The following is a 27,151-nucleotide window of genomic DNA, read 5'->3' on the forward strand; positions in this document are numbered from 1 at the left end:
GACTTCTCCTGTTTTTGAAGCTAACACCTTTGATTCTTCTAAAAGTAGTCTTATGGATTGCTCTTCTTCCTTCACCCCCTGCTTAGGCTAAATGTTATCACCCATTAATCATTTATTTAGCACTCCTCACAAAAAGCTGTTTTCTAGAGGTAAAAAAAAAGTTAGAAAAAGATAACGGCTTTTTTTCCCTTTTGTTCTTAAGCTTTAAGCTTATTTGAGCCAAGACAACTGCCTGCATGTGAGGAATTAAACTCTTTTAAAGTTCAGGTATTCACTGTTTTTTTTTGTTTGTTTGTTTGTTTGTTTTGTTTTGTTTTTTTGTTTGTTTGTTTTTTGTTTTTTGTTTTTTTTATAGGAGAGATACTCAAATGAAGAACGGATTCTGAATCCAAAAGCAAAACTTGCCAAAGAAAATTCTCTTCCTCCTCACACACACACAAAGCCTCTGGACTTTGGGAGAAAACAACCATAATGACCTTGCAGTTACTGAGCTAGGTCTTTTTGACCCTCAAATGGTTAAGAAAAAGTTGAGTATTTATTTGATAATCTAATCCACACTCAGCCAGGGAAAATGGGATAGAACATGAAAGAATTGTCTTCCCAAATTTCTAGAAGGGGGTTGATGGCTGTATTTGAATCACAGACAGGACAAAGCATGTTTGCTGTTTATCATTTTGAGATCCCAGATACAAAGGATGTTTTCAAACACCCAACAAGAGTTTTAATTATCAGAACAGCTTTTTTTTTTTTAATAGGTCTTAATCTGAAGGGCTCCAGCTGACTTTCGAGAGAATCATAAAGTAGGAGTGCTAGAGGAATAGAATTATTAAAAGATTAGAGAGTTGAATGGAACACAAAATTAAATTTTTGTTTGGTTCTTAACAAAATTACTTTGAAATATAAAATTACATTAATTAGAGTTGGTTTCTGGTTCTGCATCTAAATAGCTTGCAATTTGCCATTCCACGCTGACAAGTAAAAAGTTGAACAAACTGAAAAAAATTAACAATTGTTCTTGGATCCTTAAGAGAAGGGAGGACATATGACAAACTAGACAAACTACTGTGTTCAGAATTGGAGAGACAGAAAGGCAAATATAGGAAATAAGAACTTACCAGAGCTGACGTTCAGGACCAGAAACTTCTGTGGAACCAGTGGTGAGTAGGAAGCCCTGAACTGGAATTGATAAATTGCTGGAGGCTCAGTGTGGACAGTTCTTTTTTTTTTTTAAGATTTCATTTATTTATTTGACAGATAGAGATCACAAGTAGGCAGAGAAGCAGGCAGAGAGAGAGAGGAGGAGGCAGGCTCCCCGCTGAGCAGAGAGCCCGATGCGGGGCTCCATGCCAGAACCCTGGGATCATGACCTGAGCCGAAAGCAGAGGCTTTAAACCACTGAGCCACCCAGGCGCCCCAGTGTGGACAGTTCTAAGAGTTAAAAACTTCAGGAGAACCCAATTATGGGATAGGAGGACTTCCACTTTCCTGTGCAATTTGCCTTAGGATTTTAACCAGATTCCCAAAGTAAATATCAGAGAAATATCTCCTGTTTCTAGCAGGAGATAGGGAAAAAGAACCATTTTGAAATAAACCAGAGCACTCTATTTTTCTTAACAAGACCTGCCTTCGGGAGAAACTGTTTAGCCAGAACTCAACCTGCTGGGGTTTTATCACAGACTAATCTAGAGGAACAAAATGCCCAAATGCAACACACTTGAGCCATCCTATCCAAATCAAGGGGAAGAAAAACAAAAACAAAAACAGAGCTGAGAACCTATGAAGTTCATCTCCCAGAGAAATAGAAATAGGCTCACCAAAACACCTAGACCTGATCTTAGGACCACAGAATGCTTTCACTCACCCCATAGTTTACCAACACATTACCAAGGACCCATTGCAGCAATCTATATCAGCCAATAAATTATGTTTCTCTATTAAGGAAAAAAAAAATTACAAGGCATATCAGAAGGAAACACACACAAACACACACACACACACACACAACTGGAGGAGACAGAGCAAGCATCAGAACCAGACATAACGGAGATTGGAATTATCAAAGATTACCAGGGATAAAGAAAGACATTACATAATAATAAAGGAGTCAATTATCTGAGGAGACATAATAATTCTTAATTTGGGTGCACCTCACAGAACATCAAAAATATACATGACATATAGATAGATAAATAGGTATAATATATACACATCATCATATATATATATATTATTAGGTACAGCAGAAGAGAAGTGGTATATATATAGTATATATATCTAATATATACATCATCATACATGATGATGATGTATGTGTGTGTGTCTGTGTGTGTGCGTGTGTGTGTCTATATAAATAAATTTAATGGAATATTACTCAGCCATAAAAAAGAATGAAATCTTATCATTTGCAGTGATATGATGGAGCTAGAGAGTATTACGCTAAGTGAAATAAGTCAGTCAGAGAAAGAAAAATACTATATGATTTCACTCATATGTGGGATTTAAGTAACAAAACAAATGAGCAAAGGTGAAGAAAAGGAAAGGGAGGCAAACCAAGACACATCTCTTATTAGAGAAAAACTGATGATTAACAGAGGGGAGGTGGGTGAGGTAGGAGGGTGAAATAGGTGATGGGGAATAAAGGGGGCATTTGTGATGAGCACTGGGTCTTGTATGGAACTGTTGAGTCACTGTATCGTACATCTGACACTAATATAATACTGTATGTTAACTAACTGGAATTTAAATAAAAACTTTATAAAATAGAGTCTTCAATTAAAAAAATAAGATAGTATAAACCTGTGTGTATTATTAAGACAGTATAAACCTATGTGTATCAGGAAATATGACTAATGAAAGAAGGAGAAATGGAACAAACTCTTCAAATCATCCAAGGAAAATTGAAGTAAATGCCCATTTGGTGAGGTTACCAAGACTCTTAAAATTTGGTCACTTTAGGGATGGGGGGGAACTCAAATAGGAGGTGTATAATAATACAAAGGAAAAAAAAATTGAATGTTAACAGTTATTGCATTTAATGTCAAATGACTGGATATATTAAAAGGAAAGTTATAAAATCAGCTTAAAATGGAGAAGGTTGTAATTTAAAAATAAATAAATTGAAAACAAAATGCCTAAGTCTGAAAAGTAGGGAGTGAGACATACATTCATTACCAGAAATTATAAAAGGAGTGCAAACATTAAGAGTAGATTAAATTGGTTGAAAGATTAAAGAAATTAAACAAAGGATAACTTTATGTAATCTTAAGTGTTAATGATGTAATTATGGTTTCAGCATGGCAATAAAATATCTTGTTAAATAATGAGAAAAAGAATACTTTATAATAATACTTTTTACTTATAGGGGACGACAAAACTTGTATTTCTGTGTAAGTTTAAAATTCATGATGTCCCTGCCTTATAGCATTCCGAAGTTATTCAAAGCAATGAGAACTTCTTTTTAAAGACTTTATTCAAATTCCAGGTAGTTAACATACAGTGCAATATCAGTTTCAGGTGTACAGTAAAGTGATTCGGCATTTTCATACAACACCTGGTGCTCATCACATGTACCCTCTCGCCACATGTGCCCTTCTTAATCCCCATTACCTCTTTCACCCACCCCCACCCACCTCCAGCTTGGTAACCATCAGTTTGTTAATGAGGACCTTTTTAAAGAAAGTATTTAAGAATTTAGGAGGATATCAATATAAAGTAAGAAGACATTTATTACAACATTAGAAATTAGGAGACAGAAATAAAAAAATAAAAATTGTATGAAGTGAATGTGTATGAATGTCTGTAGAGTAGATTTTCTTGGTCAAGGAAAATGAAAAGAGTAAAAATAGAAAAAATGTTAAAGGAAACAATCACACGTACAGGTAAATAGAATAATAAAATATTAATACTAGCAACTCTTGGCAGCATTATTCAAATATCTTGAAAAAATATCTTGAGGAAAGAATTACATATGGGTAATTTAAAACTATCAAAATTGAACTTAAGAGAAAAAATGGAAAACTTGAATAGACTAATTACTGCAAAAGTGGAAATATGTTTAGATCACTGAAAATGAACTACACAGCTGAGTTTTACCTTATCTTAATAAAACATGATAAATGATCTTTACATTTCTGGATATTGAAAATCATGGAATTTTTTCAAAAGTTTTACTTATTTATTCATTCTTTTATTTAAAATTTGAGGTATAGTTGACATATATTAATCTTAGGTGTGCAATGTAGAAATTTGATATTTATAAAATGATCACTGCAATACATCTAGTAAATATTAATCACCACACAGTTATAGAAGTTTTTTTTTTTTTCTTGTGATGGAAAATCAAGATATATTCTCCTAGCAACTTTCAAATATGCAATACATTATTATTAACTAGTTACAATGTATACACCATATTTCCATGCCTTAGTTTATAACTTTCAATCACTTTACCCATTTCACATCCCCCACTAAAATATTTTTAAGCCTATAGATACATATATAGAAAGAACAGTGTAATGGGTATCCATATTTTTTTTGTTTGTTTGTTTATTCATTTGCTCAATGATGTGGTTTCTGGCATGGCATCTCTTGCATGAGAGGTTTTAATACAGAAATATTTTTGATGTGGTTTTATCAGTATATGAAAATTTAATACAAAAATCAAATAAAAGTAGTCCATAAAAAGAAAGTATAGATCAATTTACATATGTATATGTATATAAAATTTGTATATAGTATTAGAAAAGCATCACTAGAATAGCTGAATATCCTAATAAAATTAATAGGATATTAGGAACAACCATGGAAAGATAAAAAAGCATAGAGAATCTAGAACTAGATTAAGTATATATCAGATGTAATTATATATATATATATATATATATATATATATATATAGTTGATAATTCCATCAAGGTCTAAAAGGGTAGATTAATTAATTGTTTATTTGGAGAAAAACAAAAAATACAATATGGATATCTGTATTAAAATACTTTCCAAATGCTTTATTTATATATAAAAATACAGAGTAAAAATATTACAAATATTTAGACATTGCATTCCATTGCAGGTGTTAAGGGGGCTAGAGAAAAGCTCCTAAAGAGAAATTAATAAAGTTAGGAAAAAAAGAATAAAACTTTTTTCTAGGAAAAATAACATGAAAGTTATTAGATAAATACTAATTCTGAGAAAAGAATGTGTAACAAATTTCTGTAATATGTACATTTTTAAATTGGAAAGAAAATATAAGCACTTCAAAACAAAAATGGTTAAAGGAAATGAGTAGAAATGGCCAAAAAGCAAATGAAATATGTTCAAATATTTGGTTGTCAGAAAAAGGATGTTAATGTGATAAATATGTCACCCTAGAGTTAAAAGACAAGCAAAACATAAAAGTTACAATTTATTTCTGGCAGGTATTTAGGGAACCTGTGTTTTCTTACATCGCTGGCATAAAATATTAATTGAGTTTAATGCAGGCAATCTGGCAACATATATTAACATCAATAAATGCATTGTTTGAGCTTTGGAATCTTTTCTACATAGACACAATGTACAAATATGTCCAAAAATACTTTTTAAAGTATTTTCATAGTGGTCAAGAACAAGAAACAATACAAATGCCCATTAGTAGGAAAACGTTAGGATAAAAGTGTTAAGTAGTATACTTACTAAAAAAGAAACATTAGAAGAACATTTAATCAAAAAAAAAAAAAAAGAAGAACATTTAATCATTTGGAAAGATTTTTAATAAAATATTGTCAAATGGGAAAAGTAAGATGCAGAAAGATGTGATACTAGTATCCTGCTTTATAAGAATAAAAATCTCTAGGATAAAATTATAGATATGAGTGTATATATGTATATGTATATACACATTTAGAAGATTTTATGAAAAGACTCATACCACTTATTAACATGGATGATTGTAGATAGTGATTATAATGGGTGGAAGAAAAAGTTAAGGGCAAGAAATGCGATATATATATAATATGGTATATCAATAAATCAATAAAATAATAAATTAATAAAATGAAATTATTAAATAAATAAATTAATTAATGAAATAATAAAAATACCACACATGGTTATATTATCCCACTTATGTATATAACAAGATCTATAATAAACAGTTAAAAAAGTTAACATGTTTACATTCAAAGTGTTGGATTTTGAGGTGATCTTTATTATCTTCAATGCATTTTATGTATCTTTTAAAAATTCAAAAACAAGCACTGGGGTTGAAAATATTTAAATATGTCTCTGAATATATATATATATATATACACATATACACACACACATATATAAAGTATAATATATATAAAGTAAATAAATAATATATAAATGAATATGTAAAATGTATTTATGAAGCATTGCTTTTTTTTAATATGAGAAGCCTATTAACTTTTTTGACACATATCTAGTAACAATTACTACCTCCTTTTAAGTGATAATTTCAGGTTATCTTTATTTAAAATTAAATTTGTTGTGATGAGCATTGGGTGTTGTAAGTGATGAATCACTGAATTCTACACCTGAAACTAATATTGCATTGTATGTTAACTAACTAGAATTTAAGTAAAAACTTGGAAAAAATAAATAAAATACACTTAAAATCATCTATGAATATTTGAGAGAAATGTCCTAGGCAGTTACTTAAATTGCTTATGAAAAAGTAATGACTACCAAGATGTGAGATGCACTGAAAAGGTGGTGGGGCATGTTTTCCATTTATTCCTCCCAGAAAATTGCTTTGGTGGGAAAAGTCCTAAGTAGATGATTACTCAATTTGTACAGTTCAAGAATACATCTACTACTTTCAGATAATTGTGTTATTCAGTATTTCTAGAAAATACTTATACATTGGTGGAGCATCCTGTACTCAAAGCCCTTATAACCCATAAAAACATTCCAGTTTATAAATATATTTTTCAGAAATCCTGCAAATTAAACCATCACTCCTTTTAATTAAATAATTTAATAATCTAATGGAGTAGGACAGAGAGATGTGTGTTATACTATAAAGAACAAATGCTGTAGGGTCACTACTTATGATCTTAGAAAATAATTTTATCTAAGTCCCTCTACCTAAATGTATATAGAGATGATATGGATACCTAATTTATTCTATTTCTTTAAGGACTTAAACATGCATGCAAATTTATTCAAATTATTGGCATAGAGCAGATGAAGCATGTTAAATCAATGAAAGCATAAATACCACCAAAATTCTCTTTAACGGGTTAAAGACTTCTTTATGCAAATCAGACTCAACAGGACTGTAACATGTCTTCTGAGAGCTTTAAAAAAAAAGATTTTATTTATTTATTTTAGGGAGAGATAGCGTGAGCAGGGGAAGGGGCAGGGGCAGAGGTGAGAGAGAATCTCAAGCAGACTCCACGCTGAGTATGGAGCCTGACGGGTGCTGATCTCAGGACACTGAGATCATGACCTGAACCAAAATGGAGTCTCAGGCACTTAACCAACTAAGCCGCCCAGGCATCCCTCTTATAGCTTCTTTGGGGGCATTAAAACTGTGAGGGAATGTGTCTGACCCAGCAGTCTGTATCAGGTAGGGCAGGCAATGTAGTTTAGAGGCAAGGTGTTCTGGATTCTGGGAAGACCAGGATCATATTGCCTAGAATTCGGTTGTCTGGTGAGAAACTGCTTCCTAGACAGTTGTCTTTTTGCTGTCACCTCACATGGCAGAAAGGGCAGGGGAGCTGTCCTGATATTTATAAGGGAACTTATCCTATCCATGAAGTCTCTGTCTGTATGACTGTCAAAAGTTTGGAGGGAAACAAAATGGAGAAATAAAACCAACAAATTATTGAAGTAGTAATTAGAAAAAGTTTATTGTGTACATGCCAAAAAGACAGTTGCAAACCGGGAGCACTCAAACCAAAACATGGAATTAGGTTGAGAGTTGTAGATATATTTTAAGCATCACAAATAAGATTTTTTATTTGTCACCATTAAAGGTCTGAATTTAATTAGATTCTTGAACTGATGGCTCATATCCTGATATCTGCTCATTGAACTTCAACATGTGTCTCACCTGCCACATATTTTCAGAACTACTAGCTTCACCGTGAAGCCTCATGAGCTTTCCCTATTCAAACTCAGGCTCCTTCAGCATTTCTACTCTTCTAACAAAGGTATTGTGAAGTGGAAATAGACTAGCAATCCTTTTCTATGTCTTTTCTTCATGTTTGCTGGAATCAATTTTTTAACCACTTTTCTTTCTTTTTTTTTTTTCCAAGTAATTTATCTACACCTCTAGAGTCATGATTTCTGGCATCTTTTTCCAAAATTGGCAGACTTGTTGATGCTGAGAGGCCTTCTGACTCTGATTATTTCATATGCATGTATGTATGCATGTATGCATGTATGTATTATATATTTATTTATTTTAGTAAAATCAACGCAAAGTAAACAAAGCAAATCACCATCAATAATCTTGGCATCAACATGAGCTTTGGTCACGGGCTGCCTTTTTTTGACAATGGAGCATATTTTGGTCCAGGTAAGATCCATGCCATGGAAATTAGGTAGTTTTTACCCCAAATGTCCTCAGTAATTAACTTTAATTTCTAAATGCTTTTTCATCTTTCTGCAGATTAGCAAGGCTTACGTCAAAAACAGGACCCTTGAACCCATCAGATGTGATTTGGGTTCCTTGCGTTCTTGTGACTAGTGTTTTTCCAATATTTCTGTTTTTCCCCCAATATCTCTTATATCGAACAAAACTGGTGCTTCCACATCATACCAATCTTTCTTAGAGAATGGATCAACCATATTCTTCTTGATTCCCTTTTTGCCTCCTTTCCTAGGTGCTTGTTCTTGCCAATGCCATGTTCAGGGAGCCCCAGAGTTATATTGTTATAAAGCAGCTTATAGAGTATAGAGGCTGTGACTGCTTACTCTTCACTGTGATTGGTTGCAATATTTGTGTTTTCTTAAATTTAATGGAGTTGGTTAGTGATTACTTCATATTGATTTGGGGAAATAATTTAAGTTTCACTTATGATGTTTTGAGACATAAGCAAGAAGTAATCAGATCAGATTAGCCTCACTTGTCTTAGAAAATAAACTAAGTTTTACTTGTATAACTAAATTAGTTTTGTCTGCTCAAAGAATTTCAATTTGTGTGATTTTTTTTTAAGTAATGTTTTATACAGTGCTTTATCAGTTTCAGGTATAGAATATAATGACTCAACACATCTATACTTCTTTTTTTTTGGTGTTTATCATGATATGTGTACTCCTAATCACCTTTGTCTATTTCATCCATCCCTCCCAAACAGCTCTTCTCTGGCAACCACCAGTTTGTTCTCTGTTATTTGAGTGTGTTTTCGCGCCCCTTCTTTATTTTTGTTTGTTTCGTATCTTGAATTCTACATCTAAGTGAAATCCTTGTCCATTCACAAATGAAAGGATAAAAACAATGTGGTGTATATTTCATATATATTACTCAGCCATAAAAAAAATGGAATCTTGCTATCTGAAACAACATGTATGGACCTAGAGGATATTAAGCTAAGTGTTTTTGGAGATTTTCTCTGTCCCCTTCTTGTCTTTGTCACTTTTGGTCTTTCCTTTCCACTCAGAATCCCCTTTATATTTCATACAGGGATGGTTTAGTGGTCATGAACTCCCCTTTAGTTTTTGTTTGTCTGGGAAATGCTTTAGCTTTCCTTTTATTCTGAATGCTAGCCTTGCTGGATAGAGTATTCCTGGCTGCAGATTTTCCCTTTCAGCATTTTGAATATATCATGTCAGTCTCTTCTGGCTTGCCAAGTTTCTTTTGAGAGGTTTGCAGCTAGCCTAATGGATCTCTTGGAAGTTAGGGACTTCCTTGTCTTGCTGGTTTTAGGATTTTTTCTTTATCTCTGTGTCTTGGTGTTGGCCTGCTTTTATTGATTTTGATGGAAGTTCTCTGTGCCTCCTGGATTTGGATGTCTGATTTCTTTCCCAGATTAGGGAAGTTCTCAGCTATCATTTCCTTAGGTAAATTTTCTGCTGCCTTTTCTCTCTCTTCTTCTTCTGGGACTCCTATAATACAGATGTTACTATGTTTGGTGGAGTCACTGAATTCCCTAAATCTATTCTCATGTTCCATAATTCTCTCTTTTGTTCAGCTTCATTATTTTCCATTATTTTATCTCCTATATCCCTTAGTCATTCCTCTACCTCTTCCACCCTTGTGCTCATTACACAAATCTGTTTTGAATCTCAGTTATTGTATTTTTCATTTCTAATTGCTTTTTAACTCTTTTATCTCTGAAGTATTCCATTCTTTCCTCAGGCTAGTGAGTATTCGTATGATTGTTGCTTTAAATTCTCTATCATGAATGTTACTTGCATCTGTTGCACTTAGATCTCTAGCCATGATCTTATATTGTTCTTTCATTTGGGAAGAATTCCTCCCTTTTGGAATTCTGTCCAAGTCTCTACCCTCTTCTCTGCAGAGGGAGAAAAGCCCATTATGTTTCTTACTCCTGAGAGTAATAGCTTTATGAAGAAGAGATTATACATTGTCTCTGGTGTGTCCTGTGTGTACTCTACTATTGGGTTTAGGTTGCTCTGTCATCAGGCCAGTCATCTGTAGAGGCTTTCCTTGCCTACAGTGGGCAGTATTTGATCCTTGGCCGGAATGTAGCAAGTTTTTATTTATTTATTTATTTATTTATTTATTTGACAGGCAGAGATCACAAGTAGGCAGAAAGATGGGCAGAGAGAGAGAGGAAGGGAAGCAGGCTCCCTGCTAAGCAAAGAGCCCAATGCGGGGCTCGATCCCAGGACCCTGGGATCATGATCCGAGCAGAAGGCAGAGGCTTTAACCCACTGAGCCACCCAGGTGCCCCCAGAATGTAGCAAGTTTTAACTAGATGTGCTCTGGTCTACTTGTCAATTGGGACCTGATACTACCACCACAATTGAACCCCTGCAGAAATCTCTGGTCAGGAGATGTGGTGTGGGTTAGGGTTTCTGCTGGTCTTCTGGGGAAGGGGCCCACCATGCTAGGACTGAGACAAGGTCGACCAAGAAGAGCCGTTCTGTGAGAGCACAGGGTTATGGGATTGGTTTTAAAAAGTTACACATTCAGTGTTAGCAGTGTGTGGCTTACCACAGGTGACTACATTTATGTTGAGGGGCAGGGTAGGGAAATGGCTCATCCAGCTCCTTTGTCCCAGAAAGGACCCCTCCACACACGCACACCACCTCCCTGGAGGCACTCCAAGAAGAGCAACTAATCTGCCTTGTGGGTCCCAAGCATTTTTCATATCACTGTTTCCATGCTGTCTGCCTCCAAGTTGTTTGCCTTCCTTCTCTCCAGGAGGGGCAGTGTCCCCACGGCTCTATCCCAGCTAGGACTGCTGATATTCAAAACTCCTATCTTTAAGCTCTGCTGATTGCAAGGACTCACAAAAATCAGTCTCTCTCATTTTCCCAGCTAATTGCTTTGGGGAAGTGTTTGCCTTGTGCATTTCTCTGTGGGCTGCTCTCTCTGGTGCTTGTGCACATGCTTTTTTTCTCTGTGACCAGTTCTCCCTCCCTTCAGCAGCACAAGTGATGTGATTAGCTTCTTCCCAAATCATGTCTCTGTACTTCCTACTTTCTTCAATGTGCTTTCTTCTCTATCTTTAGTTGTGAAGTTTGTTCTGTCAATCTTCACGTTGATTTCTGGGGTATTCAGAATGATGTGATAGTTATCTACTTGTGTTTGTGGAATGAGAGGAGCTTAGGGTCCTCCTACTCCACTGCTGTCTTAGGTCCTCTAAAGTAGTTTAAATCACTGAATGTATTTATGGCCTCCCTATTTAATTTTAATCTAAAATGTGTACATTAATTGGCATATTTATTTTTCAGAATATGTTTCATTCATAAGTATATTTCTATCTATTTTCTAAATTTATGTATTTCTATTTTGTAGCACCATATTATCATTTTTTAATAAAATAAGCATTATTCAGTTACATTTATAAGGTAAATATGTAATTAGATTTAATTTCCTCCTATTTTTTTCTACTCTTACTTGAACAAAATTTGATATGATATTAACAGAGCTGTCAACATTTGTTAGTAGAAAGAGGTAGTATTGCTCATTACAATTCAACTTTTTAATAATTAAGGAAAAAAAACCCCAAAACCTAAAGTGTTCACACTTTTAATGTATCCATAGAGAAGATACCATGACTATAACAGTATTCATGAAAATAATACAAAACAGTTGTATTAAAAGAGGATGCCATCCTGAGAGTAAATGAGCAGGACCACACTGATAGTCTTGGATATTCCTTAAAGGATATATTGAGAAGAATGGCCCACATTGAATATTAAAGTTTCTGGACAGGTTTTAACTAATAAGATTTCATCAGTTAGTCTGTTTAACAAAACCTTTCTGGTTGCTGCTTGGTTGGCAGGGCTGGTGTAGCAGTGTTTTAAGAAGCAGTCAGGGTAGGACAAAAACACTCTGCATTTAATCTCACATTATTATTATACATAAACAGTATTAAAGTATTGAGAAATATATTGGGAAACACATTTTTCTCCTGTCCTTAATTTATAAGATATATTATTTATAACTCTTTAAAAAGTTTTTATTTAAATTCCAGTTAGTTAACATACAGTGTAATATTAGTTTCAGGTGTAGAATATAGTGATTCCACAATTCCATACAATACCTGGTGCTCATCTTAACAGGTGCACTCCTAATCTCCATCACTTGTTTTCCCTATTCCCTACCCACTTTACCTCTGGTAACTGGTTTTAAAGACAGAAGTGGGAACTGGTATTTGTCACCAGAGTCAGCAGTGGATCTACAGATGAGGGCATTTATCTCTAATTTTGAGAGCGCTATTGTTATTGTAATTTTCAGATAACAGAATTAAGAATCAGAATAGTTCAGGAATTTTTCCCAAATCTGACAGAGAAGGATTAAAAAAGAAACCTAGATAACACCAAAGCAGTTCTTTTCCAATGTGATTCAAACACTGAGGAAGAAAGAGTCCCGGTTAACATAACAACCTGATTTCCTGGATGTAAGTCCATGGACATATCAAGAAATACACTGAAACTGTTCTAGAATGGGACTCAAAGAGGAACTCCACACAAATGGTATATGTGTGCATGTCCCTGTGTACATATGGGGTGTGGGTAAGTGAGCACTGGGCTAGGTATGCATATTGTATTTCTTTCTACGGCCTAGAAGTGGTAGTTTTACCCCAATTTAGAAAATTTGTACATGCTATAAGCACACCAAGATTTTATAATTCAAATATCATAATATGTAGAAAAAAGAGATTAACACTATATTTATATGTGCAAAGTACTTTGCACACTCACATGGAATTTTCTCAAAGCTTTCTCAGTTTTTCAAAGAATATCTGTTATTACTAAAACGTAATGAAAAACATAATTAAGTGTCCTCATGCTAAAGACTCCAGGTACTTAAATATTTAACAGCTTAGAATTAATGCCCCTAATGTAATATAGTCAGCACATAAATATTTAATCCCACTTCTGTAAACTTTCAGAGTTAGCATAGCTTGTGATAGTGTTCAATACCCCTAGCACATATGGAAGTAAAGCCTACTCAGTTCATTTTAGTCAGTGTTTTGAGCCTCCAAATCTCCTGTCAGAACTACTATATAGGGAAAATCTACCTAGTAACCTTCTCCCTTAAATTCCTACTCATCTGTTAATGGATACAACAATGTTTTGTTGTTGTTTTCTTTTCTTTTCTTTTTTTTCCCCCCACAACAAGGTGAGCAATGAAAAACGAGAAAGGGTAGGAATAGTTTATAGAATGCTTATTCACTCCTTGAACAATCAACTTCATGTACACTTAGACTTCATGCATATGCTAGAGAAATAGATACGAGACCATAATGAGAAATGGGGTTGAACACTGTTTAGTTAAATCAGAAGTTCAAACAACAGCAGACGCTGTGTGTTGGCACCAACCTCAGAGTGAGAAATCGCTGTCACTTTACCATGCTGCAGGGTTTTGGCATTTCAAAAATTGGACTACTCAATTTTCATCTTTGGGTGACACTGCCTTAATGTGAATCCTCAAGAAATCCTTTGAAACTCCTCTAAACTCCCAGAAGAGAGTTGAATATTAGAATTTGGATGATATCTCCAATGTTTATAATGGCAGGTGTCAAATACTTAAAACAACATGAGTTGCTTATTTGAACATAAGTAATTTAACAGCAAAAGAGAAGTAGAACTAGGATATTTCTCCTTGCTCTCTCCTTTGGCTTTTTTGAAAAAGAGCATTAAAAGCTTATGTTGATGATGCTGGGTTCTGTTGTGACACTCATCAGCCATCTATGTTTTGCATTAAAAAAATGCAAAAGCAAACACTTTAGTGAAAGCTATTTTTTTTTTGAAGCCATCTAGGAATAATTTATGCCCTTGAGAAGATAGTGTGTCAGCAAAATTGTTAGGTTTATGATGAAAAGATATATGCAATTTAATAAGGTTTGTAGGTCAGTGAATTGACTTCAGGATTTCAGGCAGGAGGGAAAACACATTCAAAACAGTTGAGCATAAGAATTGCAATAACAAAAAGAGAAAAAACATGAGAAAAAATAGAAGATGAGAACTAAATTGTTTCCTCATGAACAAAATTTTGTATGATTATCACATACAATGGATTTTCAATAAAATAAAAAGTAACAACTGAAGATTTACATTATAATTGGCACATAGCACTTAAGTTGCTACATTGTTAGTACCTGATCCTGTTTTCTGCAATGCCAGAAAAATGTAGGTCAGTAATTCTCACTTATTGGCCTGCTTTTAATAAGATGTTCCCAAGTTTATGCAACTGTAAGTCTATAGGAAAAGCACAATCAATTTCATGCTTTTGTTTTGTTTTGTTTTAAATTCTGAACTGTTCACAGAAACACTTAATGTAAAAATAATTTAATAATAATAGCTACAAATGTGTTGAATGCTAGACACATTGTTTAATTGTGCAGGTGTATTTCAGACACCAGAGAGAGACAGAGAACACTGACACCAATCAATTGTGTAGAGAAATTTTAGGTGAAAAATAGGCATTCATTTGTGGGTAAAGTAAAATAAGCATAGTCCAATAAGCATGCAACCTAATTCTTTTGAGTTAGTTTTATTTGATAATCTAGGTTAGATAACACTTGACTCTGAGTTTCTGCTTTCTCATCCTAGAATTAGGAGCATGTCTCAAGATTTTCTAATGTGTGAAAACTCACTGGTTTTCTGTCATCTAAATATTCTGTTAATCACTTTTTTTTTTTTTTTAAATAACTCTTGGTTTGAACTTTGTTGAGTCTTCTCATAATTCCACACTTGCAACAGAGAAAGCTTTCTAGGGCTGGGCACCTACATAGTCAATCTTGATCTTCCCTAAGCACTTTTTTTTTTTCTTGAACATTCTTGCCTTTAAGGAAAATAGTGTCTCTTTGGAATTGGAAAGACCCATTAGAATTCTCCTCAATGGCTCATGAAAAAAATTTCTCCTCAACTATAATCATATTTTATTGGCTTTTCTTAGTTATGTCTTAGAATAAACTCTCTGATGAGTCTTAGCTGTTATAAAAGATAGTTGAGGAATAATATTTTCTAAGGCAAATATAAATAAAAATGATAATGTGAAAAATGTCAATGACATTTTGATAAGGATTGCATTGAAAGTGTAGATTGCTCTGGGCAGCATAGACATTTTCATAATCTTTATTCTTCCAGTCCATGGGCATGGAATGTTTTTCCATCTTTTGTGTATTCCTCAATTTCTTTCATAAGTGCTCTATAGTTTCTAGAGTATAGATCGTTTACCTCTTTGGTTAGGTTTATTCCCAGGTATCTTATGGCTTTTGGTACTATTGTAACTGGAATCAATCTCTTAATTTCTCTTTCTGGAAAATAGTATGGAGGTTCCTAAAGGCACTAAAAATAGAGCTACGCTATGATCCAGCAATTGTACTACTTGGTATCTATCCCAAAGATACAGATGTAGTGAAGAGAAGAGGAACATGCACTCCAATGTTCACAGCAGCAGTGCCTACAGTAGCCCAACTGTGAAAGGAGATGAGATGCCCTTCAACAGATGCATGGATAAAGAAGATGTGGTTCATATATAAAATAAAATATTACTCAGCCATCAAAAAGAATGAATACACACCAATTGCATCAACATGAGTGGAACTGGAGGGGATTATGCTAAGTGAAACAAGTCAAGCAGAAGATAATTATTGTATGGTTTCACTCAAATGTGGAACATAAGGAATAGCATGGAGAAGGGAGGGAAAACTGAATGGGAAGGAATCAGAGAGGGAGATACAATATGAAATACTCTGGACTTCAGGAACCAAACTGAGGGTTACAGAAGGAGGAAGTGGGGGGATGGGGTAACCAGGTGACGGGTATTAGGGAGGGCACATGTGGTGATGAGCACTAGGTGTTATATGCAACTAATAGTTACACACTACATCAGAAACTAATGATGTACTGTAAGTTGGCTAATTGAAGGTTATAAAAGAGAAAAAATAATGTAAAATATCTCAATATATTTACTTTGGTTACATGATGGATGATAATATTTAGCTACATTGACTTAAATAAAATACATTTAAAATTTTAAAAAATAAAATTTTAGTGTAAAAAAGCCCTTTTTAGTTTTTTGTTTTTGTTTTTGTTTTTACTGGAATTGTATTGAATCTGTTGATCAGTTTGGGAACAAGTTACATCTTAATGATACTGAGTCTTTCTGTTCTTGAAAATGATATGACTTTGAGTGCCTAGGTGGTTCAGTCAATTAAGTGTCTGCCTTTGATTCAGATCATGATCTCAGGGCCTGACATCGAGCTACATGTAGGGCTCCCTGCTCAGCAGGGAATCTGCTTCTCTCTCTCTCCCTCTGACCCTACCCCCCTATGTTCTCTCTCTCTCAAATAAATAAATAAAATCTTTAAAAAATGATAATGTGAAGGAAAATACTGTATCTTAAAACATCTTTGGGGGGTTAGAGAAATAACTACTTTGGGGCACCTGGCTGGGCCAGTGGGTCAGTGGGTTAAGCCTTTGCGTTTGGCTCAGGTCATGATCTCAGGGTCCTGAGATCCAGCCCCGTATCAGGTTCTCTGCTCAACGGGGAGCCTGCTTTCTCCTCTCTCTCTGCCTGCCTCTCTGCCTCCTTGTGATTTATAAATAAATTAAATAAATTAAATTAAATAAATAAAATCTTTAAAAAATAATTTATAAATTAATTAAATTAAATAAATAAAATCTTAAAAAAAAGACCTACTTTAAGAGGAATAATAAAATAGACTCAGTGTCATATTTTAAGAATTATTTGCCATATATGTAATCTGACAACCATGAGATGGGTAAAAACCCTTATATGAAAGAGATTGAGGAATTGAGGGGCAACAAGCTGATTTGCTTTCATGGCACCAATGCAAAATGGAGATGCCTTAACCTCCAATAAAGCATCATCATGATTTTAATGAACAAGTGTTTGTCAGGTTTCAGCACTGCCTGAAGTTACATATTTATTAGACAACTCTAAATAAGGCAGTTTATATCAATAGTTCTATCTAGTACTCATAAAAATATATTTCACATACAGTCTTTTCATTTTCTTTTGATTTAGAACTCAGTTTCTATGTTGGTATGCTTGTTATGCCAGGGTCTATTATGTGTTTCTTTCCACAAAGCTTCCAAAGTCACTTATGAGATTACACTCAGAATTGAATAGAAGGGTTATGCTTTAAAACATTCTCCCCTCAAGAGGACAAATTGGTTATAAAAACCAAAGGGAAGACACTCTATGTTACTTTGAATGGGAATTTTGCCATTCTATAGTTCCTAATAGAAAAAAAAAAAATTATGATTTTAAAAATTGTGGGAAATTGAGAAATAAGAGAGCCCTAGACATTATTTTCCCACTTATGAGATGACAGGAATTTCCAGTTAGCAATGCTATTAGATATTTTAATAAATTGTTGGCTTTCCAATACAGATTACACCTGTGAACCCAAGAAGTCCAAACTTCTGTTGCTAAAATCCTCCTTTTCCCCATTACCAAAATAGAGTAATATTAATGTACATATGATCTGGACATCTGACATCTTTTTTTGTTTTAAAGATTTTATTTTTAAGTGTTCTCTTCACCCAACATGTGGCTTGAATTGACAATCCCGAGACCAAGAGTCTGACGCTCCACGAACTGAGCCAGCCAGGTGCCCCTATATGTTCTTAATCTACAGATAAGTAACAAAGAGAGATGTCACTACAGAGATTAACCCAATTCATCATTCAATTCATCTCACCAAATAAAACAACAGATTATGGTAATGCTGGGTGAGTAATAAGAATTCCATCCTCTCATCTATTCCCATACTATGTTTCATGAATTCTAATGCTTGTTTTCATATTAGAAATACTAACCTGACAGAAGTTCATTTGAAAGCTTCATGTATCCATTTACTTGTTTGAATCATTTTCCATTAAGTTTTTTTTTTTTTTTATTTTATTTGCTCTCAAATTCTCAACTTGATCATAAGAATGTTAAGAACCTAGTACATGTTTTCAATTATGGAATGAGCATTAAAGAATGAAAATTTGAAGCCATAAACCTAGGTTTTAATCCTGACTCCAGCCCTTACTAGCTATATGAGTTGACAAGTCACACAATCCTTCTGAGCCTTATGAACTCTATTATCTGTAAAATAAAGATATTAACAGGACTCATCTTCATAGATTGTTGTGGAAATTGGGTTAATTTTTTTTTTAAGATTTTATTCATTTATTTGACAGACAGAGATCACAAGCAGGCAGAGAGGCAGGCAGAGAGAGAGGAGGAAGCAGGCTCCTTGCTGAGCAGAGAGCCCGATGCGGGGCTCGATCCCAGGACCCTGAGATCATGACCTGAGCCGAAGGCAGCGGCTCAACCCACTGAGCCACCCAGGCGCCCCTTGGGTTAATATTTTTAAAGATTTTTTTAAAAAGCACCACTGACTAATACAGAGAAACTGTATGTATGTTTATTATTAAATAAAGCAGCAAAGAAAGATATTATACGAGTGTTCAGGTTGGAATTTGACAAACTTTGTCTGCAGGGACCAGACAGTACATATTTAGGTTTTGCAGGTCACAAATATCTCTGTCATATTTTGTTTACTTTGTCTTTTTTTATGTTCCTTTAAAATGTAACAAACAAAGAAATAAAACAAAAAACAAAACAAAAAAATCATTCTTAGCTCATAAACATAAAAATGCAGGCTAGATTTGGCTCTTGAGCTATAGTTTGCCAACCCCTGGTCTGGATGAGAAGAGTCCCAGTGGACTATATAGTAACAGACAGAAGGAAAATGAGCATAGCCCTGGGGAAGAGAGTGAAGTGTCCTGCTTTTCCTTCATGTGTTTGATCCTTTTTACTGATGAGTACAGAAAAAAAAAAAATAATACATTTGCCAGACCAGTTGTAGCACATTGAGTGCCAGCTGCTCTGTTGGTTAGTGCTCATAAAAACCTCATAACTGGAAGAAAACGGAGTTTGAGGCCTAACTATTTGTTGCACTTAGGGTAGTCCATATCCTTCAGCTTCATCTACCTGGTTTTGATTGAGGTTTGTTGGGGTCACCATCCCTCCATCCTTTCTGTCATTGAGAGTGACCTTAGAATATGATGAATTATGATTTATTTTCCTGGTGATACTTCCTCACATCAGGAAACACATATGAAGGTTCTATTTGTGGCTCAATATAACTGCATCAATTGACCATGTAAGACCTGAGAAAATGAACAGCACTTAGACACAGAAATATTGGACAAACTGTAAGAGACTCTTGGGCTAGGATTATATTCATGTTTTGCATCCATAAGACCCTCACTCTAACTACGGGGCCATGACAACTTTCAGGTTCCTTACTATCAGGACTAATAGCCATCAAATGCCTTAAGTATTCATTTTTCTCCAGTATACAGTTGCTCAGATAACTGGTTGCAGATATCTTTGAGAAAAGAGTGGGAGAATATTTATAGAATAGTGGCATAGTGGGATTTCTGGGTGTTTTTACAAGGAAACTATGTCTTGCTTTCATTTTATGGGCTCTAGACCTTAAGATAGGCTCAGACCTGGAAATGGGCGAGGACTTATAATTTCCCATTGTCGTATCTAAAGTCAGTCTGTTTCTCACCAACTCTTCTATCTTGGTTTGTAAAAGTAAGACCATTGCCTAGTTGCCTGCTCATTTTTCATGGTTAAGATCTCATGGTTAAGAGTGCTCATATCTTTTCAAATTGGTATTTTCATTTTCTTTGGCTAAATATCCATCAGTGTAATTTCCAGATCATATGATATTTCTATTTTTTATTTTTTGAGGAACATCCACATTGTTTTCTGCACCAATTTACATTCACAACAATGGTGTACAGGATTCCCGTTTCTCTATATCCTCACTTATTTTTTTTTTCTTGTCTTTTTGAGGATAGCCATTCTGACAGGTGTGATGTGATATCTTATTGTAGTTTTGATTTGCATTTCTCTGATGATGAGTGATGCTGAGCATATTTTTTCACATTTCTGTTAGCCATCTGTGTCTTCTTTGGAATAATGTCTATTCAGGTCCTCTGGCTTATTTTTCTCTCCCCTTCCCCTTGGTGTTGAGTTCTAGAATTTCTTTATATATTATGGATATTAACCCATTATTGGATATATCATTTGTGAATATCTTCTCCCATTTGGCTGATTGCCTTTTGTTTTGTTCAAAGTTTCCTTCACTGTGCAAAAGCATTGAATCACAATATAACTTTGTGTATCGACTATCCAAAAAATTCATTTAAAAAAATTGAAGATTTATTTATTTGGGAGAGAGAAAGGTCATGTGGGGGAAGGAGCAGAGGGAGAGATTCCTGAGCAGACTCCCTACTGAGCCCAGAGCCCAACATGGGACTCCATCTCATCATCCATGAGGCCATGACCTGAGCCAAAATCAAAAGTCAGGCACTTAACTGGCTGAGCCACCCAGGTGCCCCAAAAGAATGCATCTTATAATATGTATCAATGAAGCCACTTGAAAAACACATCGACTACCTTGTAATTTCAGGGATTGGAATGTGTACGTATTCTGTGATGCATATGTGTATGTATATATATATTTTTTTCAACTTTTCTTACAAGGTGTATTTAATAAATCACATTTAAAACCCATTTGGAAAGAAAAAAAAACACACATTTTATTAACCAATGCCATGGACTTGTTTCTGAGTTCCTACCGTAGCTTTGCTGCCCATTCTGATGTTTATGTACAGTGCCTCTAATGGTTATGGGTCAACACTGAATTTCTGCTGTTCAAAAATTGCATCATATTATCACTCCACTCTACAGAGCCTAGTCTATGGAGATATCTCTCACCATCAAACCTGACATAAAGAGGACACACCATGTGCTTGCCCAATGGTGCAGGTTCTTTTTTTTTTTATTTTCTTGGTGAAATGTGTATCCTCTGTGCTTTTCTGGTAAACATAACATGCACGATTCTCTGAGCCTCCTGAATCTTTATATGAACAAGTTCTTTCATCTCCGTTTTGTGACATTTTGTCATTATGTAGTGAAACTTTCAAGGGAGTATCCCAAAAGTGTATCTGAAAACTGGCTGTATGTATCATTGATGAAATATTAAATACTGAAACATAAGGAAATAGCTCCATGACCACATGCCAGTTCAGTTTTTCCTTGTGTAGCTTTAGCGTCTGTTTCCTCTGCCTCAGCATACTTAATATACGTTCTGACATACTTTTCATTGTTCTTATCAGTACATATTTTACTTGGTCTACGAATATTTCAGGTGTAAGTTATTTTCTCCTGGAGCAGAATATACTTCTCTCATACTGAGACCTGACCATAGTTATTGGTCTAGATACAATGAAAATAAGCTGAGGAAGATCTTGAGAAGTGCAACTGTTATCTAGAGGCACCCACCCCAGGGAGGTTCTGTCCTGTCTCTGGGCAAGTAGAGGTTCTGTCCTGTCTCTGGGCAAGTAGAGGCTACTTCATCTTATAAGAAGGACAGAATTGTTTTGCTGGACCAGAAGTTTCAGAGTTGGGGGTTGGGGACTATAAGATCGTTCAAGGCATCCATACAGATTTTGCATTCCATTTGGTTTCCACTCTTTCCACATCAGTGTATTGACTCTAGACTAGGAGATGCTTCATAATAGGAAATGTCTCACAGTTATGAATTAAGTCTCCCGTTTGCTTTTGCCACTGTAACAATTAATTTCAGGGTTTGATTTCCAACAATATTTTTCTAGCTGCCATAGAATATAAGGATCTTTCTAACTGGTAACATTGAGGTTATTAGTGTACAGTAGTTTGACTTTTTCAAATGGGATATGTTCCAAGACCCCCAGTGAATGCCTGAAACCGCAGATAGTATTGAAGAACATTATGTATAGTATATTTTCCCTGTACATATGTGTCTATGATAAATGTAGCTTCTAGGCTGAGAGGTCAATACATTAAAAAATAAAAGGACCTAGAGATTCATTTATATGCATTATTATCTACTTTGCTATAATCACATTAGGTAGGAAGAACTACTCAAGCATGGAAATTTTCAAACACACAGACCAATTTCAACTCCATCAAAATTTTTAACTTGCCCTTTGTCTCTAGTGTAATCTGTCTTCTATAGTTAAACTTCTGTTTAGATTTTTCCTAGAAACTATTGCAGATATACCTTAAACTACGTTTGCTTCCCTGCCATAATACATTTTATGTTATCTTTTCATAATTTTACTCAAGTAGGGATCTTATGATTTAAACAAAACCAGAAAGAGTGTATGCTTATTTCAGCATCCACTTCATTTGATTAAATTCCTGATGACTAATGATGTTTTACAAATTTTAAATACTAATTGGTAATTAGAGTACTTTTTTTCTTGGTGAGGAACTATTCAAGATTTGTGCCCATATATGTGTCATTTTCTAATTGATTGGTTAGCATTCCCTATAAAGGATATGAATTTGTTTTATGATATGATACATACAAAAATTTTATCTGTATCTATCTGTATCTATGTATCTATCATCTATCATCATGAGCTATCATCTATCTACAGCTATATGTCTTCCCCAATCTTTCAATTATCTTTTACTCTCTCATTCTTATGCTTCAATGCATGCAAGCTATGATTTTTAATACAATTAATTAATTATGGTCTTTTTATGACTGATAATTCTTACTTCTTGTAAGAAATGTTTGACTAAAGTCAGGAAGTTGTTCTATAGTTCTCACTAAAAGATTTATTGTTTTACTTTAAACATTTAGATATATAATTTTTCTGAAATCATGAGTTTGTGTGTGTGTGTGTATACACAAGTGTATGCATGTGCACAGCTGTGTGCAGTTAAGTGAAACTGCTGAACTTTTTTTCCTCATGGATTTCCAATTGACCCACCACCTATCATTGCAAAGGACAACATTTTTCCATGGGACTTCTTTATCATTTTCACAAATCATGTGGTCATATCTATATAGATCTATTTTTGAACACTCCATTTGTCAGTTTGTCTATCCTGGTGCCAATATTGTACTGTATCAAGAGCTTTATAATGCATGCTAATATTTGATAAGACAAGTTCTTCATCTTTATTTATTTTCATCAGGCTCACCTAGTCTTTAGCCACTGAATTTTAAGCTGCTCTTATTTCCACAAATGAAATGATTTACATTATTTTCATGTGATACTTTAAATTAAAAAAAAAGTAGAATCCAGTGATGGATTTCCTTTTCTATACTTTCTAACAAATAACAGATTGGTAAATAATAGCTCACAAACATACCTAATTTTTTAAATACAGTTTAACTTTTTTTTAAAGATTTTATTTACTTGTTAGAGAGTGAGAGAGCACAGGCAAGGAGGGCTGCATGCAGAGGGAGAGGGAGAAGTGGGCTCCCCCTTCTGAACAGGAAGCCTAATGTGGGGTTCCATCCAGGACCATGGGATCATGGCACCTTGCAGTTTAACATTTTAGATGTCTTCTAAACATCGGATATTTGATTCATATTTTGACCTCACAAATTTATTTTATCTTTACAAAAATACAGCAGGTTAGATTATATTACTTTTATTAAAATAAAAAAAAATAGGGGTACCTGGGTGCCTCATTTGGTGAAGCATTGCCTTTGTTTCAGGTCATGATCCTGGGATCCTGGGCAGAGCCCCACGTGCATCAGGCTTCCTGTTTATCAGGGAGTCTTCTTCTCCCTTCCCTCTCCCCTCTCCACCATTCATGTTCTTTCTTGCTATCTCTCTCTCTCTCTCTCAAATAAATAAATAAAATCTTTAAAATGATAAAAAAATAATAAAAAATTAAACAAATCAAGGAATTATGCTTGCTGATGGGCAATTGCAGTAGTTCATACACAAGAACACCATAAATAAAACAAAGAAAATTAGAAAGGACTCTGGGACAATGAAGAACTGAGAGACAATAAAGTGCCAATGTGTCAAGGGTATCTGAAAAGGAAGCTTTTTTTTTTTTTTTTTTTTTTAATATATCAGTGTTTGGCACTAAGCCTCAGCATTTATCTCAATTTAAATTGGATACTCCCTTTATCAAATGTAACTCAGTTAGTGGTGCCTGGGAGATTTAAGCAGCTGACTCTTGATCTAAGTTTCAGTCTTGATCTCATGGCCCTGAATTCATGCCCTGTGTTGGGCTCCACACTGGGGGGTCTACTTAAAAAAAAAAAAGAAAAAAAAGTAACTCTGTTATCTTATATATAACACAATAATTGTAAGAATATACCTCTCTAGATTAGACATTTTGCTTTTTAAAGATTTATTTATTTATTTATTTATTTGACAGAGATCACAAGTAGGCGGAAAGGCAGGCAGAGAGAGAGAGAGAGGAGGAAGCAGCCTCCCAGTTGAGCAGAGAGCCCGATGCGGGGCTCGATCCCAGGACCCTGAGATCATGACCTGAGCCAAAGGGAGAGGCTTTACGCCACTGAGCCAACCAGGTGTCCCAACGTTTTGCTTTTTAGTGTGTGTGTGTGTGTGTGTGTGTGTGTGAGCTTAGAGGGAAAGAAAGACAGAGGAGTGGAAGGAGGAAAAAATTAAAAAAAAAAGAGAGAGAGATTTCTGTTTGGTAAGTTCTTTATAGATATCATACTCAACACCCAAAAAACAAATACTCCAATCAAGAAATGGGCAGAAGATATGAACAGATATTTCTGCAAAGAAGACATCCAAACGGCCAAAAAACATATGAAAAATTGCTTAACATCACTTGCCATCAGGGAAATACAAATCAAAACCACAGTGAGATACCACTCACACCAGTCAGAATGGCTAAAATTAACAAGTCAGGAAATGACAGATGCTGACGAGGATGTGGAGAAAGGGGAACCCTCCTACACTGTTGTGGGAATGCAAGCTGGTACAAACACTCTGGAAAACAGCATTGAGGTTCCTCAAAAAGTTAAAAATAGAGCTGTCCTATGACCCGGCAATTGCACTACTGGGTATTTACCCTAAAAATACAAATGTAGTGGTCTGAAGGGGCACATGCACCAAAATGTTTATAGCAGCAATGTCCACAATAGCCAAACTATGGAAAGAACTTAAATGTCCATCAACAGATGAATGGTTAAAGAAGATGTGGTGGGGCGCCTGGGTGGTTCAGTGGGTTAAAGCCTCTGCCTTCAGCTCAGGTCATGATCTCAGGGTCCTGGGATTGAGCCCCACATTGGGCTCTCTGCTCAGCGGGGAGCCTGCCTCCCTCTCTCTCTCTGCCTGCCTTTCTGCCTACTTGTGATCTCTGTCTATCAAATAAATAAATAAGATCTTTAAAAAAAAGATGTGAGATATATATATATATTGAGATATATATATGCAATAGAATACTATACAGCCATCAAAAAACAAAATCTTGCTATTTCCAATGACACTGATGGAACTAGAGGGTTTATGCTAAGCTAAATAAGTCAATCAGAGAAAGACAATTATCATATGATCTCTCTGATATGAGGAATTTGAGAGGCAGTGTGGGGAGTTGTGGGGGGAAGGGAGGAAAAAATGAAACAAGATGGGACTGGGGAGAGAGAGAAACCATAATAGACTCTTAATCTCAGAAAACAACCTGAGAGTTGCTGGGTGGTGGGAGGAAGGATAGGGTGTCTGGTTTATGGACATTGGGGAGGGTATGTGCTATGTTGAATGCTAAATACTACGTATTTACCCAAAGACTCTAAAAACACTAAATCAAAAAGATATATGCATCCTTATGCTTATGGTAGTACTATTTACAATAACCAAACTATGGAAGCAGCCCAAGTGTCCATTGATAGATGAATGGATAAGTAAGAACAGGGATATAGATATATGGAATATTACTCAGCCATAAAAAGAATGAAATCTTACCATTTGCCACAACATAGAGGGGTCTAGAGTTTATAATCCTAAACTAAGTTAAGTCAGAGAAAGACAAATATCATGTGATTTTGCTCATGTGTGGAATTTAAGAAACAAAAGAAATGGACAAAAGAAAAGAGACAAGCTGAAAAATAGATTCTTAACTACAGAGAACACATTGACAGTTGCCAGAGAGCAGGTGAGTGGAGAGATGGATGAAATAAGTGATGTAGATTAAGAATATACTTACATGATGAGCACTGGAGAATGCATGGAATTGTTGAGTCACTATAGTGTAAAGCTAAAACTAATACAACACTATATGTCAACTATACAGGAATTAAAATTTAAAAATTAAACTATTCATATTATAGTCTTAAAATGTGATCCTACTTTTTATTAATTTTTATTAATATTTTAAATATTAAGTATTTTGCAATTTAAAATAATATAAAAGGAATGATAGTCCAAGAGCATGACTAGCCTCATCTTTTGTCCCATTGTCCTACATATTTGATTTGTCCACACCAATAGTCCCAGCAGGCCAATAATCAAAATCTCCTACAGAAATGTGTTTTATTTATTACAACCACCCATCATACATATCACTATGTTTTCTCCTTTAGCTCATGGCTTGAGTCAAAATATATATCCTTTCCAAGAGGCAATGACCTGCCTTTAAATATAATGTCTGGTAATGCAATGGTTTCTCCTCTCACATTAATAACCT

The 27,151-nt window shown here is 34.8% G+C and overlaps 1 pseudogene; it reads right to left on the bottom strand.

Annotated features, from left to right (window-relative positions):
• Positions 1-7,990: 7,990 nt before the first annotated feature.
• LOC111146853 lies at positions 7,991-21,291 on the bottom strand (annotated as a pseudogene).
• Between the last annotated feature and the right edge of the window lie 5,860 nt (positions 21,292-27,151).

Source organism: Enhydra lutris, unplaced genomic scaffold (genome assembly GCF_002288905.1).
Source record: "Enhydra lutris kenyoni isolate GAN:26980312 unplaced genomic scaffold, ASM228890v2 scaffoldscaffold2, whole genome shotgun sequence".
NCBI classification, from domain to species: Eukaryota; Metazoa; Chordata; class Mammalia; order Carnivora; family Mustelidae; genus Enhydra; species Enhydra lutris.